The 21,673-nt window shown below is 34.4% G+C and overlaps 1 protein-coding gene and 2 pseudogenes across 9 annotated transcripts in view; 2 read left to right on the top strand and 1 right to left on the bottom strand.

Annotated features, from left to right (window-relative positions):
• Positions 1 to 21,673, bottom strand: part of FUT8 (fucosyltransferase 8) — a 195,936-nt gene that overhangs the window by 94,295 nt on the left and 79,968 nt on the right. The window lies entirely within an intron of this gene.
• Positions 10,771 to 10,889, top strand: LOC112482461 (annotated as a pseudogene).
• LOC112482455 lies at positions 18,676 to 18,794 on the top strand (annotated as a pseudogene).

Raw genomic sequence — 21,673 nt, 5'->3', positions numbered from 1 at the left:
ATAGAGATTTCTGAAAAGTCCAATGGGCACTATGAAATTCATTAGAAAAGCACATCTTAGACAAAGCACATCATCTCACAACTAATTTAATTCTGTAGTAATATAAAATTCCCTTACATGGGTATTAGGAAAACAAGTTTAGTCTATATCCTTACTCTGTGAAATATAGAATCTCTATAAAATCTGAACATTTCAAGAACAAAAGAAAATCTGGTTTGTTTGCTAAAGGAACAATTATCCCTATTTCAAAATAAATGTAGATTCCCCACTTAACTTAAAGATTCATTTTAGTTAAGTTAAATTATTCTTTGTTAAAAATAGTGGATATTTTCTTTACCTTTTCACTTAAAAAAAAGTGACCAATTGCCTGAGGACAAGCTGAAAGAAACAAAACTATAACCATGACATGTGAAGAAAACAGAAAAGAAACTGCCAAAATACCATGCCTATCAAATGAATGATGTATTAAAGAATAACTAAAGATAGTTTCCCAACAAGTAAAATAAAGGAATATTTTCCGCAAAAGATAGAAACACATGAAACTCATTATTCCTGATGCTGAAAACCCACTCAAGTTCAAAGTTACAATAAATCAATAGGGATTACTTTAGGGGAAAAGGTGATTGAGTATTCCAGAAAACTTTTGGGGTTGTATCCTGAAGAAGAAACTGTCCTACAACAAACTGAATTGTCTGTTAATATCATTATTAGATAGAACTAAGCCATCTACACAAATGAATGGCATTCTTTAAATGCAAGCCCATCCTCTGATCGGAGCCTTCTCTTCCTTTCCACCAAAGGTTGAAGTTTGAACAATGCTTATATCTTTGATAATTAAGGAAGACCTACCACTTGTGTATTCATGCTCTAAGAGAACACAATTATGCCCTATAAGAAGCCATTGCTTGAATGAAGGAAATAAATGGTCATAGGTTGCTCCCCTTTCCCCCATCAAACCTAGTCATTATTTTGTCCATAAATCACAAATTATACTTTATTTCAAATCACACTCACACAATCATATTTTGTGAACTACTTTCCAGCAGAGAAACAATTATGACAGAAAACCAAAGTGAAAAATCCTCGTATATATCCAAAGGTATTCAGTGCCTGTTTTAAAAATGGAGCTGGGGTGGGGAGTGGGGGGACAATTGCACAAATGGCTGCAAATGCACAAAGCTGCAGAAAAATCTTCATAATTAATCCCTCACTTAATAAGCAACTGAAAAATTCTTGAAGAACTAGGAGATAATATCTAGAAGCAATGACCTTTTGTAAATATTCCCAGTTTTAAAAAAAATTTACCATCTTGCAATAGATTTTGTACCTTTTGGGTCACAATAAAGACATACAAAGACTTGTTATGACCAATGACTTGCCTGCAGTGTCAACCATATCAGTAAAGTGCTGCTACTAGATTCTTACTCATTCATTTTTCTCTCTCCCTCTCACTCTCTCTCTTACACACATACACGTACACCACAAAAGCCTGCTTTAAAAGATGTGACCCACTTCATAAAGAATTCTAACTTCAAACTATACTACCTGAGAGAGTAAGACCAAGAGAAAGATTCTCCTAAGCTTTCTTCCCCTCAAGTCACCAATAAGAAAAAAAAAAAATGACCACTGGTTTGTAAAATCACCATCACATAGCACTACACACCCTTTACTAATTTAACTACCTTTCCTCCAATGGTATCAAGCTGCTTTGCTAATGCTAATTAAGCTACACAAAACCCTAGTGAGGTAAGCATTATCAACAACTGAGGGTTAATCCTTTCAAAGAAAGACTTGGATTTTTCTTGTATATCATCTTGCTGCTTAGCTGAGATATAACACAGTTGTCAGAAAAAGGAAGTTGAAGTTCAAAGATATAATGTATTATAAACTTTCAGAAGTAGAATTTTACACCCCTTTCATGTACTTAAATACTTCAATCTAAACCTGAACTTTTTTTTTTGCCTTTCATTGACAATAATGACAACTGATAGGCCAAGAGAAAGCCATACAGACGATTAATAACAAGTTCGAACGTAAATGAGTTCCTTCGTATTGAAATGGGAAAATTTAAAGCTGACTCCACATTTATGTAAGTAACAAATGTATTCAACACAACTATTCTTATGAGGCAACAATTCATCATCTGCCCAAAGACTAGGCTTTGTTTCCCAAATATCAAGAAAGCACTTTATTTTCTTCCATTACTATACAACATTCTACGTTATATATGTATGTTTTAACTAAATATAGATTAAATGACCAAACAGCAAGATACAACATTTTCTCAAGTCAATTAAGAAATGCTTGTGTTTGTTTTTCCCCTCCAATGAAATGACAAATGTGTAAAATTCCCAAAATATAGCATTAACGCCACCTCTTCTCCCAATGAAAAATTTTATCAAGCAGATGGAGTGGCTGAAAGAGGTGAAAGAACGTTACTAACCTTTGCCCTCAGCTATATAATTGTATCATTATTAAATGTCTGGTATTTATTATATGAAGTCACTGCCAATTTTGTTACCAATTTGTTTTAGCTTTTAATTGGCTGAATTTTATAATTAAGTGATATTTTTTCAAAAAGGAATCATGGGTATTTAGAAATGTCTGTGTTAAATTTGTACCTGAATGGTATCTTAACTAGAAATAATTTCTGGATCATATTTTCTTTATTTCAGACGTGTATAGAATAGCTACATTGGTGTCCAGTATGACTGTTCCTGGGAAGATGTTTACTAAGAGCCTGATTCCCTGTCCCCACTTTGAAAAGACATGCCCTTCTTTCTGGATATCTGGAGAATATCAAACTTCTATCATTTAACCTAGATATGCCAAGCAATCAAAATCTCTAGGATCCAAAATATTGTATTTCACAAAGCCAGCATTACCCTGATACCAAAGCCAGATAAGGACTCTACAGACTAATATCAGTGATAAATATGGATGCAAAAATTCTCAACGAAATATAACCAAATCTAATTCAATAGCATTAAAAGGATTACAACCATGAACAAATGGGATTAATCCCTGAGATTCAAGGATGGTTCAAATATGCAAATCAACAAATGTAATACACCACATTAACAGAATGAAAGATAAAAATTTTACGATTATCTCAATAGATGCAGAAAAAGCATTTAACAAAATATAACATCCTTTCATGATAAAAACACTCAAAAAAATGGGAATGAGAGGACTACATCTCAACATATTGAAGGCCACATCATGACAAACTCAAAACTAACATACTCAACGGTGAAAGGCTGAAAATTTTTCCTCTAAGATCAGGAACAAGACAAGGGTACCCACTCTCTTCAATTCTATTCAACATAGTAAGGGAAGTCCTAGCCAGAGCAATCAGGAAAGGAAAAAAAAAAAAAAAAGGCATCCAAATAGAAAAGAGAGAAGTAAAATTGTCTTTGCATATGATAGAATTTCCTATACAAAATATCCTATAAAATGCTACTAGAAAACTGTTAGAACCTATCAACGAATTCAGTAAAGTAGCAGAATAAAAATCAACGTACAAAAATCAGCTGTTTCTATACACTGACAATGAAATACCTGAAAATGAAAAGTTATTAAAATTTCATTCACAATAACATCAAAAACAATAAAATAGAGTTGACCCTGAACAACTGGGTTTGAACTGCGAAGGTCCACTTATATGCAGATTTAGGAAACTTGCATTTAAATGGACCTATGCAGTTCAAACCTATGTGTTCAAGGATCAGCAGTATTTTTCAATCCACAGTTGGTAATCTGCATATGCAAAGGACTGACTTAAGGTACACGCAATTTTCAACTACATGGGTAGTCAGTGAGCCTAATCCTCACATTGTTCAAGTGTCATCTGTACTTTGGAATAAATTTAACCAATAAAGTGATAGATCTGTACACTGAAAATTAAAAGTCTTTGATGAAAGAAATTAAAGACACAAATGGAAAGATATCCCACATTCGTGGATCAGAAGAACTAATATTGTTAAAATGTCCATAGTATTCAGTCATCTACAAATTCAATGCCATGTCCATCAATATTCCAATGACATTTTTCACAGAAATAGAAAACAATCCTAAAAGTTGTATGCAACTATGAAAGATCCCAAATAAACAAAGCTATCCTGAGAAAGAAGAACAAAGTTGAAGGCATCATACCTACTAATTTCAAACTATACTACCAAGATACATTAATCAAAACAGTATGATATTTGAATAAAAACAGATACACAGAACAATGGAAAAGAACTGAGAGCCCGGAAATAAGCCCTCACATACATGGTCATTTGATATTTGACAAGGGAGTCAAGAATACTCAATGGGAAAAGAATAGTCTCTTCAATGAAACTGGATAAAACCATGTGCAAAAGAATGAAATTGAACCCCTATCCTATACTGCTCACAAAAATTAACTCAAAATAGACAAACACTCAAGAACTGAAACTATAAAACTCCTAGATAAAAACATAGTTTAAAAGCTCATTTAAATTGGTCTTGGAACTGATTGTTTAGATGACACCAAAAGCACAAACGATAAAAGCAAAAACCAACAAGTGAGACTATATCAAAGTAAAAAGGTCTACACAGCAAAAATTAACAAAATGAAAATGCAATCTATGCAATGGGAAGAAATATTTGCTAATCATATATCTGGTAAGGGGCTAATATCTAAAAATATAAAGAATTCATATAACTCGTTAGCAAAAAACAATCTTATTTTTAAATGGGCAGAGGAACTGCATAGACATTTCCCCAAATACATATAGGTAATGCCAAACAGGTACATGAAAAGGGGCTCAATAGCACTAATTATCATGAAAATGCAAATCAAAACTACAATGAGATATCATCTTACACCTGTTAGAAAGGTCAGAGACAAGGAATGGGCTGGTCCCATACCCATGTATGGTGGTTGAGAATTGAGAGGAATATCTTGGCTGAAGAGATCTCTTCCAGAGGAGCCAGGGGTCCTGGCCCCACATCAGGCTTCCCAGCCTAGGGTTCCAGCCTTCCTTCTCACTCAGCCACAATCTCCTCTGGCTGTGAAAACCAGAGGAGATTGTGGCTGAGTGAGAAGGAAGGCTGCTGGAGTCACAGACATTCCTCTTAAAGGGCCCGTGCATGCATTTATTTGCTGATGGACTCACTTGCTCTGAGCTCTTAATGCTGGGGCAGCAACTTGAAAAGTACCAGGGACATACGGAGAGGAATTGTCTGGCTTCAGGGAGAGGGCTGAAGAGACAGCTTTCTCCCAGACAAAACTGCTGGCAAAAGCTATTGTGCCTTTGTTGAACTCTCCCCACTCCTGGTCACCGTATATAAGTCTTCATCAACCTGGCTAACGCTGGCCGTCCCCATCAATGATTCTCTAAAACTTTGCCCCATCCAATTTGTGGGCCCACCCAAGCCACTTCCAGTGGCTTTTCCATACAAATGGCCTGTCTTGGCTCATGCTGTAGACTTTCCTAAAATCTCTCAAAGGTTCGCAAAACATAAACAAGCAGCATCTGGCCTCAGCATACCCTGTACTTCTTGTTGAGCAGCCCCAAGCCTGGCACTAATGGCAGCCAGCCTCAGTTTGTGGCTTGGCCTCTCAAGGCATCTCCAAGCTCAGCACAGCTGGCACCTACCTTCAGATTGATCGGTGACTCACTCACCATGTGGCCCTAGGCAGGGCACATGCACTGCCACTGCCACTGCCACTGAACTTGGCCTGCTGCAGGGCCCTTTGCAGGAGGCCCTGGGGGCCGGCATACTCAGTGGCTGGCTTTAGACTGAGCCTCAGAGCCCGAACACCACCCAGGACTTCACTGAGAAGCACACACCCAAAGGGCAGACAGGACAGGCACAAGAGCCCTGCTAAAGCAAATCCTGCTCCTTAGGGTCAGCCCCTCACTGGCCTGTCCTCACAACCAATGATCCCAAGGGTCAATCCCACTCACTCCCTGCCACTGATGTGCAAACAGCAACCAAAATTCAAGTACAACAAGAGACACACACAACCCATACAAGGGACACACCTGGAGAACCCAGCACAGGTGAACAGGGAAGATTGCGCCACTAGGGCCCCAGAGGACACCAACTACATAAGGCCATTCTACTAAGACCAAGAAACATAGCAGCTCTATCTAACACATAGAAACAAACACAAGGAGGCAGCCAAAATAGGGAGACAAAAAAACATACCCCAAATGAAATAACAGAACAAAACTCCAGAAAAAAGAACTACACAAAGTGGAGGCAAGCAATCTACCAGATGTAGAGTTCAAAACACTGGTTATAAAGATGCTCAATGAACTTAGGGGAAGAGTAGATGATGCATTGAGAATTTTAACAAAGAGATAGAAAACATAAAAATGGAGATAGAAAACATAAAAAAGAACCAGTCAGAAATGAAGTACACAATACTTGAATGAAGAATATATTACAGGGAATCAACAATAGATTAGATGAAGCAGAGGATCAAATCAGAGATTTGGAAGATAAGGCAGTAGAAAATACCCAATCAGAACAGCAACAAGAAAAAAGAATCCAAAAAAAAATTAGGATAGTTTATGGGGCCTCTAGGACAACATCAAGCATACTAACATTCGCATCAGAGGGGTATCAGAAGGAGAAGAGCAAGAACAAGGAATTGAAAGCCTATCTGAAGAAATAATGATGGAAAACTTCCCTAACCTGGAGAAGGAAGGACTTCCACGAGCAAGTCAAGGAAGCACAGATAGTCCCAAACAAGATGAACCCAAAGAGGCCCACATCAAGACACATCATAATTAAAATGCCAAAGGTTAAGGTTAAAGACAAAGAGAGAATCTTAAAAGTAGCAAGAGAAAAGCATCTATTTACCTACAAGAGAACTCCCATAAGACTATCTGCTGATTTCTCAACAGAAATTTTGCAGGCCAGAAGGGATAGGCACGAAATACTCAATGAAAAGCAAGGACCTATAACAAAGATTACTCATCCTAGCAGCACTACCATTTAGAATCAAAGGACAGATAAAAAACTTCCCAGACAAGAAAAAGCTAAAGGAATTCATCAACACCAATCCAATATTACAAGAAATATTAGGTGTGCTTCTTTAAGAAGAAGAAAGTTAAAAAATATGAGTAATAAAGTGGCAATAATTACATATCAACTATTACTTTTAATGAAATGGATTAAATGCTCCAAAAGATAAGGTGGCTGAATAAATAAGATATCAAGACCTTACATATGCTGCCTACAACAGAGTCACTTCAGATCAAAAGATACACACAGACTGAAAGTAAAGGGATAAATAGAGATGTTGCATGAAAATGGAAACAAACAAAAAAGCTGGGGTAGCAATACTTATACAAGACAAAATAGACTTTAAAACAAAGGCTATAACAAGAGAAGGCTGTAACAAAGAACTCTGTAATCCCACTTCTGGGTTTTTATCCAAACAAACCCAAAACACTACTTTGAAGGACCTATGAATCCATATGTTCATTACAGCATTATTTAAAATAGCCAAGCTATGGAAGCAACCTCAGCATCCAGTAATAGATGAATGGATAAAGAAGAGGTGGCACATATATACAATCAAATATTAATCAGCCATTAAAAAGAATAAAATCTTGCCATGTGCAACAATATGAATGGATCTAGATCATACTGTGCTGAATGGAATGTTAGACGAAGAAAGACAAATGCCCCATGATTTCACTTACATGTAGACTCTAAAGAACAAAAGAAACAAACAAGACATAAACAAGCTCATAGATACAGAGAACATTTTGATGGTTGACAGACGGGAGGGGGGTTGGCAGGGTGAAAAGGGGGAAGAGATTAAGAACTACAAATTGCTAATTACAAAACAGTCATGGGAATGTAAAGTATAACATAAGAATAGAGTCAATAATATTGTAATAACTATGTATGGTATCTGATGTGTACTAGATTTATCAAGGTGGTCACTTCATAAGTTATATAAATGTCTAACCATCATGTTGTATACCTGAAACTAATATAATATTGTATGCCAACTGTAACTGGAAAATAAAAAAGTATTTTAAAAAATTAAAAAATAAAATTACACTATGTAGTTTCTTCCGACAGATCCATGACCTGTATGAAACACTGCAAGTACTGATCATAGCTAACTACTGTGTCAAATGTGCTATTTGTATTTATTTATACAGATTACTGGATTATTATAGCAGATATCAATAAATATTAAACAGTCCCTATATGCTTATAAAGGTGTATTTATATATCTTAAAGATGTAATGATTCAAGTGGCCATTTATAATATTGGTATATGGAAACCTCTGATCACACTTAACAATTACCGAAACTAATTGTAATATAAAACAGGACATACTGTCCCGAGTTAATACTTAAAGAGAAACTTGAGAAGGTATAAAAAATGGCAGTGTTGGCAGTATACTGAAAATTAGATACAACTTCATAATTCCTTAGAAGATTCCATTTCTGCTTCTGCCACTGACTTGCAGAAAAATGACTAAGTCACTTAGCTTCTGTACATATCATGTGGTAAAAGAGATAATATTTTTGAAGTGCTATTGAATATAAACGAGAATTAACATTAAACTATACCTTTGAATGTCTCTTTTGTCTTTATTTATTTACACACATAGCATTCTATATTTATTAAGTACACCTTTCTCTCCAAATCTTATTAGAATTTCTTATGCATTTCTGATGTATAACATCTCTGCCAAGCAATGACTTTTGTATACATTTTAAATAACAAAAGGACTGGATTAAAATCAAACTACTTATATGAACAAGCAATAACAATAACAAGAAAAGCATATACTTTCTCCTAGCCATTGTAATTCACAGGCTAACTCTAATATGTTGAAATCTTTTTATATTTATTCTCCTTCAGACAGCTTTGTCTAGAATACTGATCCATCAAACTAAACAACCACTTTGTTTCATGATTTTACCACAATGAATTATAAATGTCAATAAAAAAAATAAACCACCACAACTTCATAGTGAAATAAAAGTTTGCCCAAAGGAAATGTGAGAAATAGCCCAGAAAAGTTTTTTTCCTAAGCAGTTACTAGCAGATTATGTGCCCCCTATAATCAAGTGACGCTGAAATTGATGAATCACTATAGCCATATTTCCTGCAATTACAGTAGTCCCCTTTACCCATAGGGCATAAATGCCAAGACCCCCAGTAGGTGCCTGAAACTGCGGATAGAACCAAACCCTATATACACTATGTTTTTCCTAAACACACATACCTATGATAAAGTTTAATTCATAAATTAGATACAATAAGAAATTAACAAAATAACTAATAAAATAGGGAAATTATAACAATACACTATAATAAAAGTTATGCGAATGTGGTCTCTATCTGATAACTGATCTGGTAACTGAAAGGGCTAATGGGCAGGTAGTATTTACAGTATGCAAATACGGGACAAAATTCACACTCCAGGCAGGATGCAGCAGGACAGCACGAGATTTCATCACACTACTCAGAACCATGCACAATTTAAAGCTTAGAAACTGTTTATTTCTGGAATTTTTCCACTTAATATTTTCTGACCACAGTTGCCTGAGGATAACAAACCATGGAAAGCAAAACCATGGATAAAGGGGGAACTACTGTATTTATCTTTAAGAAGTACTTGAAGCTATTACCAGCTTAGTAATACTAGGATAAAAGAATAAAAGATAAAATGTAAAGAGTGTTTAATCAAGCCCCTAAACCCAAATTCACACATCATAAAATATTTAATGTAAATTCACTTTGCCTATATGGCACTTACATATGGAAGAAAAATAAAGTTCTTCCACATATAAAAGTTAAAGTTTTTCTATTTATTTAAGATTTTAATATTTCTATTCATGTGATACCTTTCTCAAAGAATGGTACATTCTTCCTTAGAGGCCCTTCTGGATAATGATAATGAATAATTAAAATTTTTATAATGCAAGTAAAGCTTAAGATGGGCAATTATAACTCCCATATCTAAAAGCATCAATAACCTAAAAAAAATCATATAATTCAGTCATGAGAGCCAAATTATAAGGCATAAATTTCACTGAATGCTCCTATTTAACCTAGTATATTATTTAACTATTTTGTCTCTGTAAAGACATACAAATTTATCGAATGTGAGCAGCTAGCCTAATTGACTTTCTCTATAATTTTGAATTCTAAGCTCAAAGAGGTGAAGTGATTTTTCACAGGGTAAACAGTCACTCTGAAGAATCTGCAATCTGAACTCTAATCCATTGTGCTAAATATTTGACATAAGACAATTCTATTAGAGAAAGTGAAAACAAGTATTCTGAATTCTATGAAAGAGGGTAAGGTAATGTGCTTTTTAGATTATCAACTACCATTAGCTAAAAATCTACTATTTATTGACAAATTACAAATACAAAGGAGTTCTTCTAGAAAAGCTTTTAAATATCGTTTAAAATCTAACATTGCAAAATGAAGATTATTATTGCAATTTTACAAGTGAAAAAAAATGAGGGTCAGAAAGATTAAGTGACTTTTTAAAAATGATTAAGTTAGTAAGCAGTAGACTTGAGATCCAAACCTAAATCTGAAAAACCCTGCTCCTTTCACTTCATCAGATTGTTCCTTTTCTAAACATACTGGATCCTTCCCCCTAAATCTCACTTCAGCCCTAAATACGAGAAGCCTTTAGGAGGCAGATAGAAAAAACTATGGAACAGTTGAGCATACAACAAAAGCATAAAGCAAGAGGAAATCAGGGGTACAAAATAAGTGTGTAAAATTTACAGTATGTCTACAGCCATGCTACCCTGAACAAGCCAGATCCCATCTGATCTTGGAAGCTAAGCAGGGTCGGGCCTGGTTAGTACTTGGATGGGAGACCACCTAGAAAGACCAGGTACTGTGGCATAAAAAATAAAAAAATAAGGGATTGTAAACTGATAAGGTCCTTGCAATCTGTAAGGTCAACCAAGGGTTGCCTCGCCTAAAAAAAAAAAAAAAAAATACAGTAAAGTCAGCAAGAACCTAAGAAAAATATCAATAATTGGTCTTTGACTTCCTTTCAAAGCAGTCTATACTCACACGCAATATGGGTAATGATTCAGAGATTATGAAAGACAAGAACTAAATATGAGGACATTCTGGTTCACACAAATTTTTTGGTCAGCAAACTTTGTGTAAAGGACCAGATAGTAAATACGTTTTATGGCTACATATGGCTTCTGTTGCATATTCTCCTTGAATTTGTTTTTCCTCACACCATTTGAAAATATAAAACTATTCTTAGTCTGGGGGTCATTAAAAAACAACAAAAAATAAAAAACAAGGAAGGGCTAGATTTGTTCTACTGCCCATAGCTCGCCAACCACTCTTAAAGCCAAGCAAGTAAAAAAAGCAAACAAAGATCCAACCACCTCTAGCACGTGAGTTATTTTAAGGATCCCTAGCAAAAAGTAGCCAATTTAACTTACACTTGATTATTCATATGAAAGCTATACTTATTTCTGTTCAACTGTTGACTAATTCTGGGTGTATTTTTATCTATATTTTAAAAACTGAATTTAAAAGTATTCATCAAAAATACCTGCTTCCAAGGGAAAAGTGATAATCAACTTGTCATTACATGAACAAAAGGGCAGATCATTCATAACTGGTACTTTCTGCACTCATACCTATGAAATTAATGCCCATGTGTGAAAGATTATATATGTATATGTATAATTACAGGAAAAACTCAACACTACAAAAACAATAATCCAAGTACAGTAATTTAAAATAAGTCTTATCGCCTTAATCTTGCCATATTCAATTACACCCAAGTCAGAAGGAAAAAAGGAAGGGAGGGAATCTGACCGTACAACAAAGGTAAATGATTTTTAAATAATGGTCAAATTTTTTTTAGACCTGCAAATATTCAGCCTTCAATAGCAATTCAGAGGTACTCCTGGTACATTAGAAATGGAAGGAAGGAAGGGAAGGGAGTGAAGGGAAAAGAGATGAGAACAAAAGAGAACAGAAGGCAAGAAAAAGCAGGAATTTTTAGAATTAGCTTTACATGAATTAGGGAACACTTTATATTGAATAGCTGCCTTTGGAATCCAGCAACCAAAGGCATCATCCATACAGAAGAGTATAAAATATTAACTTTATAATATCTATTAAATAAATGAAGTTATCTATTCTGCCCTCAAGCCATGCTTATTATTCCTTGTAAAAGGATTTGTTTCAGAGTATTTGGTCACTATTTGCTCCTCAATCTATGTACTAAGAACCAAAGAAAACAAGATATTGAGCCACAGTAAATGAGGCTCACTGTGGCTGAAATGTTTAGTCTGAAATAGTGGTAACAAACAATAATCAGGTTAACATTCTCATCGACGTAAAAATGCCACCAACTTCAACTCAGGAACATATAAAAACATAAGAAGCACTATTTAAAGCTTTTCACATTTAATAAAAAAAATTACTAAATTACTCTACATTTCCTAGAGTTAGATTATCTGGGTTCTTAAACTGGTTTTGCACTTACCAACCATGTGGTCTAGGGCAAATCACTTAACTTTTAAGATAAGATATGTAACATGTTCATATACAATGAGAACTTAAATGTTATTGTTATTGGGCACAATAAAGCATGTAAAAAGCATGTAAAAAGCATGACTCTGAGATGCCTCTCCAAATCTCTTTCTCCAGGTAGTTAAGCCCTTGAAAAATCCCCTGTGTGTGGGTGGGACCTGTGATTTGCTCTAACTAGTAGAATACAAGAAAGGTGATGGGATACAACTTCTGTAATTGTGTTACAAAAAAAACTACAACTTCATCTTAACAGAAGTTTCTCTCCCTTGCTGCCTCTGATGAGGTGATCTGCCCTATGGAAAGATCCACTTGCAAAGGAACTATGGCAGCCCTCAGCAGACAGATAACAAGAAACTGAAGCCCTCAGTCCAACAACCTGCAAGGAAGTGAATTCTGCCAATAACTATATGGACCTTGGAACTGTTTCCCCAGCTGAGCCCTGAGTTGAAACCCCAGACCTAGCCAACACTTTCTACAGCCTTGTGAGAAGCCCCAAAGCAGAGGTACCAGTTAAGCTGTGCATAGACTCTTGAATCACAGAAACTAAGATAATAAATGTGTGTTGTTTTCTACCATTAAGTTTGTGGTAATTTGTTGCACAGCAATAGATAACTAATACACCTGTGTAACAGGCTACATTTAAATAATTGGATGCATTTTGTTTTTTAATTAGTTCTAAGAAACCAAAAATAAATAATTAAAAGAATGAATCACCAAACCTGACTCTTTTTTAACACAATTTATCCAGTGCCTTTCTTTAAGCTTTGCAATATTTATAATATTAATGGTCTACATATTTTGATTTAGGAACTATAAAAAATTTCCTTGACTCTATTTGATCTTTAATATCCTAAACTAGCTCTAGAAATCTTACATATTATTATTTTCCAAATACTGGAAGTTAATTTACTCTAATTTCATCTGCTTGTTGGTGATTCTAACATTATACATGAATATATTACTGTCAATGAGCAAAGTGATTATGACTCCAAATGAGAAAGCATGATCTGACCCTATATTTTATATAGCTGGCTTTTACTGAAGAATCTTTGTTGGAAGTAGGGAGTGGGTAGAGCTTGGAATGAAGTGGAAAAGGAATTTTTCTTTACAGGTTGGACTGCCAGCTGACCTTATAAATAAGAAGAAATTTCTACAATCCAAACCTTCTCCCTACTCCAATTCTAAATACACAGACTTCCTTGTTCATTATGACAAGACAACTTATAGGAAATTTTAAAGGTAACAGCCCCATCCAAATTACAGAGCATACAGCATAATAGCAGAGCTTTCAATGGCAATTGTGTATTCTGCTGTTGTTGGGTAGAATATTCTATAAATGTCAATTACATCAAGTTGATTGATGAAATGCTGTTCAGGTGAACTATATCCTTACTGATTTTCTGCCTGCTTGATCTACCAATTACTGAAAGAGAGGTGTTGAAGTCTCTAGCTAAAATAGTAAATTTATATATTTCTCTTTGTCCCACATGTTTTGCCTCATGTATTTGATGCTCTGTTGGTAGCTGCATATATGTTAAGAACTGGTATGTCTTCTTGAAGAACTTACTCCTTTACCATTATGCAATGCATCTTCATTATCTTTGATAATTTCTCTTATTCTGAAGTCTGTTCAATGGTAAATAGGGAGGAAAGGAAGCTAACAGGAAGGTGTCCATTACGGCCTCTGGTCTAGTTTTTTAGACCCCAACACAAAAAGCAAAGAGTGTTAGAAAAAAAGGATTATGGCACTTTTTTTGTGACATAGCAGTTACTTTTACAGGCACCATAGCAACATGAGAGCCAGAGGAGAGAAAGAGCAATTAGCAGGATTGTTTTATAAACTATATAAATGTCTAACCAATGTACTGTATACTTGAAACTAATAATAAAATGAAATTTAAAAGAAAAAAAAATTTGGATTTGTCTGGGTTTGAACTCCAAATCTATCATTCGGTTATATAAATTTCAGCAAGCTACTTAACTGTTTCATTGTCTATATCTATAAAATGGGGGTAGAGTACTTAAATCAAAGTCCTATTATAGAGATTCAGTTAAGAATATATAAATTGCTTAGAACATGGCTTGATACATAGTAGTGCATATTAACAGCTATTGGTATTTTGTTGTCTTGCTGCTCCAGCTGTTAATATTGTTGTTAGAATAATCAAGGTGCAGAAGCTAACAACTTAAGTTATTTCCCACTGAAATTCAACACCTAGCCAATGAAATATCACACAAAACATTGAGAAAGCATGAAATTACAACTTGTAGCTCTCTTATGAATAGTCTTATAAGCCATTCATTGCGTCTGTATACTATTGGACCTAGCTTTACAAAGTATTTGTAAGACCATGGGCAAAGTGGATTGTTATATTTTAAGCCCAAATTCATTAAGTATTTGCCATTTTCCAAAAACTATTAGATTTTCATATATTGATTTTAAAAGTTATACTTTGCAGTGCATATGAAAAGGCGAGTTATAATGTTACATCGCAATGCTGTGTGTGTGTGTGTGTGTGTGTGTGTGTGTATGTCTGGATATGAATAAGAAAATTAAGATAACAAAAACTGATGATGAAAACAGCAATACATTCTTAATGTGCTGTTTTCTTACTAAGGTTCTGCCCTATAAAAACTACAAACGACAATAGGATGGAAAAATATGCATGATCCTGTGCTTCTGTGCCACATAATCAATTACTATAGCCATAAAACAGATGCAGCTTATTTTAACAGATGCAAATTAATTAAAAAATAAATTTCCTTTCCATCTGAGATTGTTGCTGGCCCTGCAAATAATAGTGTATTAATGCTATTCCCATACTTCCTCCTCTCCGTGACAACTGTGGGTCACCTAAAATGTGCAGATAAATTTTTACTTTGTGCAACATATTTCTGGCAATCATGTCTATGGGGATGATTCCCAAAGGTAACTTCCTCTCTCATACTGGCTTTTTCCCTGAGTTCTAGACTCACTTTCCAACTTTCTACTGGATAGGTTCAGCAAGCATATCAAGCCCAGTCCATCTAAATCTCATCTTCACCTTTCTCCTAATAGAGTCACTATATCAGTCATGCAAAGATTATGGTTCACAGTGATAGTTAAAAAATTCTGATTCACCTAAACTCCTCCTTTCCTTTACTACCCAACTGAGGGTACAATGGAAGGAAACATTAAAACTGAATCAAAGGAAAACCTGAAAAACCAGAACAGCTCCAGGGATGTCAGTCCGGGAGCTAATGGCAGCAACATCAGGTAGAGCACTTTTAGTTGCAAGTAGAATGTAGTATATGATGGCAAACACTATTCTTGAAACACTATAATAACAATAATTTAACGAAAAATAGATAACTTGTAAATATAACCTTTTTTTAAAGCTATCAGAGAGGTGAATAAATGCATGATTAAACTGACTGAAATTCCACAGGACAGTAGTCTCGGAGCCTCGTTCTGGGTATAATGGGAGGCACAGGCCTGGATCCCACAGAAGGCTGGTGTGAAAATTTGGAAAAGGCAAGAGCACTAAACACATACCCAATTTTGTCCATGGTACATTTGCTGAATTCTGGAGCTCCAAAGGAGGCTAGAGAGTGATTGTTAAGACAGACTGAAATTGTGATAATACGAGACAAAGTCTTGCTTAAAGCTTACCTTAATCCATTGCTAGTCTTTTCTTCAGTGTTTGCTAAACTTAGATACTACGTGGGGCAAGAGGACAGACAGCAAAGTTTAAAAAGTCTACAGAGCAGACAGTATTTCAAGTCTTAAAAGAAATCAACCTAGTTCCTAAATCAAAATCATGGAAGAACTATGCCTGAGTAACAGGGCAGAAGTGGGGTAAGTTTTACTAAAACCACAATGCAGCCATGACCCAGCTCAATCACTGACTTCACTGGATTAAAGTTAAGCCCAGAGATAATACATCTCTACCAGAGGGAAGCCTCTGTAACCTCCATAGTACTTTTACACATAACATCTGACAAAATAAAAATTACTAGACAGGCAAAGAAACAAAAAATTTCACCAGTAATCAAAAGAAAAATCAATAGAAGTTAACCAAAACATGATCTCAATATTATCTAGATATTACCAGACAATATAAGTTATATTAGAAATATCATTTTAAAAAATTATAAGAAACATAAACAACAGATGAAAAAAGGAGAATTTACAAAGAAATTTGAAATTATGAAAAAAATAATCTGGACATCCCATAATCGAAATATATAAAAATTATTAATTGGGTATGTTTAACATCAGAATGCATGCAGCATAAGATAGGTTAAATAAATTAGAAGACAGTTCAAAAGAACATATACAAAATGAAGTACAGTGAGAAATTAGATCGTGAAAGAAAACATAAAAGCCATGCAAGACACCATTAAAAGAAATCTGCTTACACATGTAACTGAAGTTCCTGAAGGAAAAAAATAGAAAGAATGGTCCAGAAGCAGCAGCTGAAGAGATAATGGCTGAGGATTTTCCAAAACATATAAAAGATATATCAAGTCCCAGAATTAGAAGCTCGGTGAATTTTAAACTGGATAAAAACAAATAAAACCAAAGCTAGGCATGGCATAGTCAACTATATAACACAAAAGACAAAAATCAAAGTCAAAATTAGCCAAAGAAAAAGATACATTTCATTGAAATTGCTGACTTCTCAACAAAATTATAAAAGCCAGGAAACAATGAAATGACATTTAAAGTACTGTAAAAAAATATGCCATGTAAACCATAACCAAAAAGAAAGATGGCATAGCAATATCTGTAACAAATGTTAGACTTTATAGCAAAAAAAGTATTGCTAGAGATAAATAAAAACATTTAATAGTGTTAATTCACAGAAAATAGTCTGAAATTTAAATTCACCAAATAATATAGCTTTAAGATATATAAAACAAAAGTTGCCAGAGATGAAAGGAAATAGACATATAACCACTTAGAGACTTTTCTCATTAGCTGATAGAATAAGCAGATTAAAAAAATAAATCTATATAAATTTATAAAATATTAATAACATAATTAACCGATCTAACTTAATTGACATGTGTAGAAGAGCATACCCAACAAACAGAATATACATTTTTCCTAAAACCTTTACCAACATGTCATTTGCTGAGCCATTTAATAAATTTCAAAGAACTAAAATAATACAGAATATAATTTCATATAGTTGAAGAACAAACTAGAAATCAAAATCAGGAAGATAAATTAAATAGCCTGACTTAGAAATTAAGCAACACACTCCTAAATAACCTGTGGGTCAAAGAAAAAAATCACAGTAGAAGTTCGAAAATACTTTTAATTGAATGACATTTAAAAAAGGACATTGTCAAAACTTGTGGGACACAACTTAAAGCCGTGGTTAGTGAGAAATTTTAAACTTTCCAGGCATATGTTAGAAAAGAAGCAGGGTTTTAAATCGATGATGTAAAATTCTTTTTGGAAAAGCTTTTAAAAAGAACAGCAATAAAACCTAGAGATTGTAAAAAAAAAAGAAAAGAAATTATCAAACTAAGAGTAGAAATCAATAAAACACAAACAGACATACAATAGGGAGAAAAAAAAACAAACTACCAACCAGAGATTAGTTCTTTGAAAATGTAAATAAACTGGTATATTCTTAGGAAGATAAAAGAAAAAAACACAAATAACCAATATAAAGAATGAAAAAGGGAATTACAGATATTACAGGTATGGAGAAAAAAATTAAAACGGTATTATTGAACAATTTTATGCAAATTCATTTGAAAATGTTGATAAAATGAACACATTCCTTGAAAAACACATCTTACCAAAACTAACATAAAAAACAGAAAATCTGAATAGACCAATTACTACGAAAAAGATTTTAAAACCTTCCCACATATCCCCTTCCTCTCCCCAATCTAACCTCCACCCTCTCCCTGCCCACCCCCCAAAAAACAACTATAAGCCCAGATGGTTTCACTAGTGAAATTCTAATAAACTTTTTAAATAGAATGAATACTAATTTTATATAAACCCTTCCAGAGAACAGACTTGGACTGCATAACCTTGATACCAAAACCCAAAAGACATTATAAGAAGAAAAAATTACGGGTAAACATGTCTTGTTAACATAGAAAAAAGTTGGGTCTATGGCCATGCCACCCTGAACAAGCCCGATACCATTTGATCTCAGAAGCTAAGCAGGGTCGGGCCTGGTTAGTACTTGGATGGGAGACCACCTAGAAAGACCAGGTGCTGTAGGTGTAAAAAAGTAAAAAATAAGGGATTGTAAACTGATAAGGTCCTTGCAATCTGTGAGGTCAACCAAGAGTTGCCTCGCCTAAAAAAAAAAAATAGAAAAAAGTCCCAAATAAAACAATGGCAAATTTAATCCAGCAATATATTAAAAAGTTAATACAAACTCCAGGGAGAAAGTATCTGATTTTCAAATTGTGAAGACTAGGGATCTTGACTAAAAATCTCACTACGATATTCTCATATCAGAGAGAATTTTCTCTAAGGAAAAATAAGATACACTTAATAGAACAAGGAATAATGGATGCAGGGTTGCAGAAATAAAAGCTATGTATAATGGAAGGTTATAGATAGATGGCAGGTGCTCTATACGTTCCAATCCACCATTCATTTGTTCTAGAAATATAAATACCCTGTACACATGAGAGATGAGCAGTTACAGAGAAGAGAGCCTAGAGGAAATTCTCCCTCCAATCAACCAACAAAAACAAAGGCATCCCCACTTTCTAATACCAGCTTCTCAAACAGAAGCAGCAAGATATGACTTGTGAAAAACTATATCAGTTCTCTTTCCACCCATATCACTGTTCCATACTTCCATGCCTAGGACAAATTTTTCCACCAGAAGATTTATGCTTTAGCTCTAATACATCTGGAAAGATTACTACATAGCTCAGAAAAACAAGTAACCATAAGTTAATTATATATTCTTCATGGTTTATAAATTTACGATTTACAGCTAATATCTAAATTCCAGAAGAAATTTTTTCTGCCTTCCTGGACCAACAAAAAGCAAAACAAACAAATAAAAAACTTTATTAATAGGCTACGCGGTTACATTTGAATTTTTTAAGTTGTATTCTCAAAAATTAATGGACTTAGAATAACAAGGATTTAAGAGGAAAGCTGTCAATTAAGTGTTCTTTAGATTTTATAAGATCTGTCCTGTTTAGACATATGTCCAGTTTGAGGTTTACTGCTCAAGGGGGTTATGAACAAGGTTCAATAATTTTCCAGGTGTTTCTGCTAAATTTCAACTCTGACTGGGAGACAAGGTGGCAAGTTCAAATCCCAAGAAGCAAAGATTCTGTGAACTGATAGTAATTTCACATTACTAAAGGTTTGGACAAAACAAACATGAAGCATAGGAAGGCAGGCTGAGAAAGTGATGATTTCTGTGTTTTTAAAAGAAAGCTTACTACATGTATACCTAATGTGCTGGCAATTAATCAATAAGAAAGAGATGTCTGGGGGAAGCCAAATACAAGCATATCAGAAACAGAAAATAACCACATATCTGGGTACGAAAACCAACAGATTAAATCACTAATTTAATCTAAGTCAGCATCACCTCATTTCTAAAATAATACTGTTTCCCAGTTAATTTCACTCCAGTCAGGCACATGCCCCAAATCCATCTGAAAACCTAAATGTTTCTCAACTATTTTCACTGTATCATTCCTCTGCTGAAAACCCAACTACAGCACCCTATTAGCTATCAACTAAGTCTAAACTAAATTCTGGCTGTGCATGACAACCATGATTTGACCTAATCTAATTTATTCAATATTACATCTGGAAATGAGAATTGTAGGTTAAATATGGCTATAAAATTCTCTGCAGTTCCTCCTTCCATTCCCTGAATATGGTGTATCCCCCTTTGATTTGCATAGACTAACAGAATATGACAGAAGTGACACTGTGTGACTTGACGCTCGGCCTTAAAAGGACCTGCAGTTTCTGTTCTTGCTTTCTTAGAACACTAATGTAAAAAAACCTGGGCTATCCTGCTAAAGAAGCCACATGGAAGGGAACCAACTGATGGCCTCAGCTTATCACCAAACACATGAGTAAGGTCTTCTGGATTGCCCAACCACAAAGGAGCCACCAGAAAGCTGCAACCACATGAATGATCCAAGATATAACTGCAAAAACAGCCCAGCTGAGGCCATCATAAGTTGAATAAGCAAAAGCAACTAAATGTTTGTTGTTTTAAGCCACTATGCTTTTATTTTATCTTCTATATGTGCATATATAAAAATATGATATATATAAAACCCCAATTTTTAAAAAGAATTCAACAATAAGAAGACAACTCAATTTTTAAAACAGGCAACAAATTTGAATACTTTACTAAAGAAGATATATGAATGGAAAAACACATAAAAAAAAGCTTAACAGCATTAACCATTATAGAAATGTAAATTGAAATTACAATGGCATAATACTACATGTCTATTAAAACAGCTAAAATAAAAATAACTAACAATAGCAAGTGCTAATAAGGATGAAAGCAACTGGAACTCTCAAGCATTGTTGATGGCAATGCAAAATGGTACAAGTACTCTGGAAAACGTTTGGGCAGCTTCTTATAAAGTTAAACATGCACATAACATATGACCCAGCAGTACCACTGCTAGGTATTTACCCAAGAAAAATTAAAACTTACAGAGCAAATGTTTCTAACAGCTTTGTTCATAATTGCCAAAAAATGGAAACGACCCTAACATCCAACAGGTGAATGTGTCTCTCACACACACACACACACACACACACACACACACACTGTGGAATACTACTTAGCACTAAAAAGGAATTAAAAAAAATGAACTACCAATACATATATAGTAACACTAATGAATCTCAAGTATATTATGCTAAATAAAAAGCTAGACTCAAAAGATTATACATACTGCACAATTCTATTTATACGACATTTTGGAACAGGTAAAAATACAGGGCAGAAAACAGATCAGTGGGTGCCAGAAACTGAAGATAAAGACAGAATTTGACCACAAGTGGGTACAACAGAAATCTGAGGGTAGGTAGAATTTTCCTATAATTTGATCATGGTGGTGGTTACATGACTACAAGCATTTGCCAAAATT

Source organism: Pteropus alecto, unplaced genomic scaffold, assembly GCF_000325575.1.
Source record: "Pteropus alecto unplaced genomic scaffold, ASM32557v1 scaffold276, whole genome shotgun sequence".
NCBI lineage: Eukaryota > Metazoa > Chordata > Mammalia > Chiroptera > Pteropodidae > Pteropus > Pteropus alecto.
The sequence above is the reverse complement of the archived record's forward strand: the minus strand, read 5'-3'. Positions and strand labels throughout refer to the sequence as shown.